Here is a 6,172-nt window from a genome sequence, read left to right as displayed (position 1 = left end):
CAGTTGTCGCCCCCTCTATCACCGCCAAACCAGTTGCCTTCTCACATCTCAGAATGACATCATCGGCATAGGAAGAATCCCAAATCGTTCAAACACATTACAGAAGTTCCTGATTACAGGCCACATTGCAAATGAGTCTGCAGTCAGTCTGGCGATAGTAGTTATCACTCGGAGATCTCTTCCCGTTCACTTACTGATTTCAGGTCAGGGTATTACTTAGGTAGCCTCACTGAAACTCTTTTTCCTTTTTTACAGTGACGATTAGAGGTTGGAGAATAGATCGATGGAGTAGGTTCCATCGAGTTCACCCCCACAGATATGTTCTTCAGCCAATCTAACCTTGAATTTGCTATTTGCTATGCTTCGTGTGATTAGATCTGAGACTAATTTAGTTATACCTTAATTTTGGATATCGAATGGATATGGACTTATGTCAGTTTGTCTTTGAAGTTTATGCTGTGGTAGGGTGATAAATATAGAGGCGTCTGTTATTTTCCTTTTCTTTATTTTGTTTCATTTTGATTCATCTGTCCTATTACAGAGGTTATTTTCTTCCTTTCCCTCTAGTCTTTTTTTTGTTAATGATCTTCGAGATTGGGGTTTCTAAACTAATTCCTGCTTGTTCATGCTAAATGGTGAAGTATGCTATGTTTAGTTTCATTTGATCATATTGATGCTTTAAGATTGCAGTTGCCTAGTCTTTTTGTGTAAGAGAATAAATCCCTTTTACCTCATCACTATTAATGCTTTTCAAAAGGGCAAATATGCACACGGTGGACACTTATGCATTTCTTTTATTGCTTAGCTGAATTCTGGTTTGTCATTTAAATGTCTTCCTTTTATTAGCTAGCTAATTTTTGTTTAAGTAATTACTTCTGTTTCATATTGGAGACTATAATACCATGTTGGCCCCACTTATTGGACCGGGAGATGGGTGTCTAACCCCTTCCCTCTCCCATCCGAGTTTTACCTGGACTGGTTTGGACTGGTGCCTTGGATTTTGGAGTCACTATTAAAACCAACCATTTTAAAAATCATTCTCGGAGGTCTAGTCGTCTCTATTTCCTAATTTAATGTGTGACAACTCCATTTCCAGCCCAAGTAGGGGCAAGGTACCCAGTGGAGAGGATGGGTACCCAATGTGGACAAGGAAAATTGTCATCTCTAGGTTTGAGGAGATGAAGTAGAGTGATGAGATTGAGATGTTGAGGGATGTAAATGAAAAAAAAAAACAAAAGGATAGAAAAATATAAAGTTAAAACCCTAAATCCCAAACCTCATAATTTGCTTAATATGGAATTGGGACATAGCTGTCATTCTTGTATAATTTTTCTTCATTTTTTACCTATTCACTACTAAAAAATGACCTCATTTAAGAAGCCACATTTTATTTGGCCCCCTACTATTTTATTTGAGTGGGGGCGACTGTGAAAAATTTTAAAATTTTTCATAATTTTCATAACTATATAAAAAACATTTTTTAATTTCAATGGGAGTAGTTTGCCCACACTGACTTTTACATAGATCTGCCATTGATGAGAGCTACTTCAATTAGAATGATTATACTTCACCCTTGGAGCAAGAAATACCAATTTGATGTTTCTAGAAATAGCCTCACATATATGCATTTTTAAGGGACGTCTATTTCAACCATAAACAACCTCAAATAATAATTGTATGCTAATTTATATTGATCAACCCAAAACATTTCAGGTAAAAACAACAATGGCACCAAATCCAACCATAGCTTTTATAACTTGAATCTAATTCTATAAAAATGAGCATATAAATCTGACATAAATGAGATGATGGTTATACATAGTCAACCTAATGGGAATTCACTTTTTTTCTCATGACCTAGTGGTTGAGATAATCACTTAGCATCCATCCAAAAATTGAGGTGGGGAGGCAAATCCATGGAACTACAAGCAAAGTTCAATGTATCAATACAATATGTTCGACATGGGATATATCATATCTATTTTCAAGGGCACCGGTACACTATATATTAATAATTTATTAGATTGATTTGTTTTAAATGTTAAATTGTGATGTGACTTTACCCCCTTATAGGTTATCAAAACCAAAAATGAGAAAAAAGAGTTACCATAAGTTAAACTCTTGATATCTTGTATATCAAGAATATCAATACTTTGAACCATGACTATAGATTCTTCATGCTAAGTTCAATGGAACACCCTACTTTGTCCCTACTCTTTAGTCCCCTTATGATGTTTATTATGCATTGTCTTGAAAACCTGACTAGATGGGAGGGATGGTCAAATTGTTTGACCTGAGAACTGGCCATGTCTCCGAGTCCAATTTTGGACTTGACCGTTTTTTTTTTTTTTTTTGGAAAAAAATGTTGAATTGGTCAAAGAACTATTGACCCGGGAGGTTGGACCGCTAAACCGTTTGACTTAGGCAACAATTAGTTATTTAATTTTTTAAGGAAGCATTATTAACAAAGAAAAGAGGAGATCAAGAGATGGGGGAGGGATTGAGACGAGATCTCAAATCTGATCACTGAGATCCAAGAGAGAGAGAGAGAGAGAGGTTTAATCTGAGATCCAAAATGGCTAGGGAGAATGTTGTCACTGTTGTTTTTATTGCCACTTCTTTTGTCACTATCATCATCACCAATGAACTCGTCCTCCTTCTTTCTTTCCTTTTTTTTCTTTCTTTTATTCTTATCTGACAACCACCTACCTCTTTCTCTTTTCTCATAAATGAACAATGTGTGTGTGTGTGTGTGTGTGTGTGAATCTATTAAACTGCTTGAATAGTTTGACCTAGACGATCAAACAACTGACCTGAAAAACAATGGTCAAAGCGGTTCAGTTTTCGGGTTGGTTTTTAAAACATTGGTATTATGTATTACCAAAAAATAAATTAAAAGAAAAAAATACTTTCACTTCTTTAAAAAGGAGAGGGAATGCTCTCCTTTCGGTAGATGTGGATACTACATTTCTGTAGATGAAATTTTCCCAATTAATGATGCAACAAGAGATATATGTAGGGTGGGGATCCTTTCAGGCTTCCAACCATCTTGCCACTTAGATCATTGGGACTATTAGCTGTGTTTGGTCCAAAAGAAAGGCTTAGGAAAGGAAAGGAAAAGTAAGGATCCATGAGCTCTCTCCCCTCCTTTTGCTATACTATCATTGGTTAACTATCACCTTGTTTTGAGCATGGTTCAAAGTATGGATACTCTTACTATGCAAATTTTGTGTATTGTTAGAAGTTGTCCACATCAGCATAAATGCAATTTTCATGACCAAACTCCCCCAGAATGGTGAGTCAACTGTATTAAATATATTTTTATGATTAAAATTCCCTTAAGTTCCCAACTGCCTTATATGTAAAATTTCTACTCGTTGAGAGACGTTCTGTTCTCATTGTGCTCCTTAAAACTATTCCAAGCTGAAAAAAGGTTTTGGGTCCAATGATAATAGGGTATTTTTGGAAAAATGGGTTAAATCTAACAAAGGGTAAAATGGTAATCTACTAACACCTATTAGTCTCTTTAGTGTCAAATTACTAACGTGGGGTTCCTTGGACATTTTGAAAAGTTATGGTGAGTTTAAGAGAAATGCTAAAAAGTCATGGTGAGTTTTAGATAATTTCCCTCAACTTTTTGATTTTATAATCTCAAATGGATCCTGTCACATCACTTTTAATGTTTTCATGCATGCCATAAATGCTTGCCTTGGTTTTTGGTTTTGATGTATGCCATAAAGGTTAAATATAATGTCCTTATATCATTACCATTTACTTGCAGGGTGTCAATTGGACCAGATTTGCTCCAATCCAATCTAGTCCAATATGAGTCCATTACAAATGGACCAAGTCCAATCCAATCCGATGAATATTTTAGACCATTTTGAACTAGTCCAATGCAAAATGGACCAGGTCCAATCCAATCCAATAAATATATTAGACCATTAAATCTAGATTGGTCCAATGCAATATATCAAATCTGTCCAATTGATCTATCCAATTTGATTTTGATTTGGATGGGTCCAACCCAAAATTGGTCAATTGACACCCCTATTTACTTACCTCTACACTAATCAGCTAAAATAGCATTTTGATGATCCTTAGATATGATATACAAAATGCTCCATATTAGATGTACCATATTGATACTTTAAACATTAGTTCTTAGTACGAACAACTAGTATACTTGGATGTTTTGTTTGGGACCGACCATTGACATGGTAAATTCAAGTTGGTGTTTTTATATGATTTCATTTGTATTTTAGCAACTTGAATCCTCTTTCCATCTGGCAATAAGGATGCAGATGGGATAGGGTTGGATTGAATTGAGAGATTGTTAAGGCTCAGTTTGATATTGTTTATATTTGTATTTATACTCTCTTTAAACTGGCCCTAAGGTTGTGTTTGGTTGCAAAGAAAATTTATTTGCACTAGTACAAATGTACAGGAGTGCAAATGTAAAAAATGCAAATTCTTATTTAATTTTGTTTTGGGTTTTACTTTATTCTACTTCATGTCTTATTTTACTTCATTTGTACTGTGATCAAACAAAATAAGATAAAAATTTAAACAAAAATAAGTCAGAATTTACACTCAAATCATTTGCACTGTCATAGTTTAGCATCAATACAAATTTATTTATATTGCAACCAAATACAACATAAGGCTCAATTTGGAAGGAGTACAAATGCATATGTAGAATGCAAAATCTTGTATTTTGTATTATTTTGTTTGTATTTATACTGTGCATGTTTGCCATGATATTCTTTCTAAACTAAGCATAAATTTCAAATGGAACCTGAGCAATTCTAAATATATATACATATATGTTCTGCTCTCTCTTCTTCTTTTGTCTCCTAAGAAATCCTAGTTCGACTATAACTATTTTGGGATTGATAGAGATTAGTCTTCTTCTGATTTTTGCAAGAAAAAGTCCAAAGGAATTCCGTGCTCATCTCCCAAGTTCGATCCAAACATTTGGATTGTAGTTTTGTTAAAAATTGCATTGTTGAACCAGCTTCAAGAATACACTACGCCATCTTCAATGGAGGCTGGTTTTGGGACTGATTTGGGTGTGAACTTCCACCTTGGGATCTGTGTTTGTGACATCCATATTAGGTATACATATCCTTCTTTGTTTGGTTTCAAATTTGGTCCAGCTCAGTGCAAGACTGATCTTGAAAAATGCAATTTTTCAAAACATAGGGAATTTGATTCCCGGAAAGATTAGGAAATTTTTGAAATTTCGTCTAGCCATATAACATGGTTCGGCCATCCATATGATGGATCCTAACCTTTCCTTCAACCAGAACCTGTTCATTGCACCTTCATTCCTGTTCGTCGCACTCCAAAACCTGTTCATCGTACCTTCCCTCCTACTCATCGGTCCAAAACCTGTTCGTCGCACATTCCTTCCTGCTCATCGCACTCTAGAACCTGTTCATCGAACCTTCCTTCCTACTCATCGCACTCTAAAACTTGCTCATTGCACCTCAGAACCTACCCATCGCACCTTATTTCAGTCTTCTCGCACCTAAATTGCACCCATCTACCCTTCCTATGCCCTGTTATCGAATCACACCCTCCATCGCATGCGCACTGGATGTCTACCATGACTAGCCTTCAGCATCGCAGAAAAAATTTACAATTCCCGTGTGGCAGGCCCCTTTACCATCTGGAAATTGTGGGGCTTTTACAAGCCCCTTGTTTTATTTTTTCCTTTTTTTTGGGTTTTTTTTTCCTTCCCCCCCCCCCCCCCCCCCCCCCCCCTTTTCCTTTGGTAATCTCTCAAAATTTGTTGTTTTTGCTTTATTTATAACCGAGTGTAATTAGCCTTATTTTTTGGTAGGAGTAAGTTGTATTTGTTTCTTGTTCCACTCTTTCCTTTTCTTCATCTTAGTTAAAAATTCATCAATAGAACTTAACTTCTATTAGATCCCCAAATGTGGCCACCTGGGGACTTGTAAACTTAGCTTCTATTAGCTTCTACTAGTCAAAAGCATTTTCTTGTAGAGATCATACGAAATGCTTTATCATCAAATCACTGAAAATTCCAACATTGTTGCATGATTCTATGAAGTGCACAATATGTTTCCTACAATTACCTTTTCCATCAAATTGTTGAAACTTCGGGGGGTTAGTACCCTAGTTGCATAGGCAAGGGATCAATGTG

Source organism: Nelumbo nucifera, chromosome 1 (assembly GCF_055504915.1).
Source record: "Nelumbo nucifera cultivar China Antique chromosome 1, China Antique-T2T, whole genome shotgun sequence".
Lineage (NCBI taxonomy): Eukaryota > Viridiplantae > Streptophyta > Magnoliopsida > Proteales > Nelumbonaceae > Nelumbo > Nelumbo nucifera.
Note: the sequence above shows the minus strand (reverse complement) of the source record.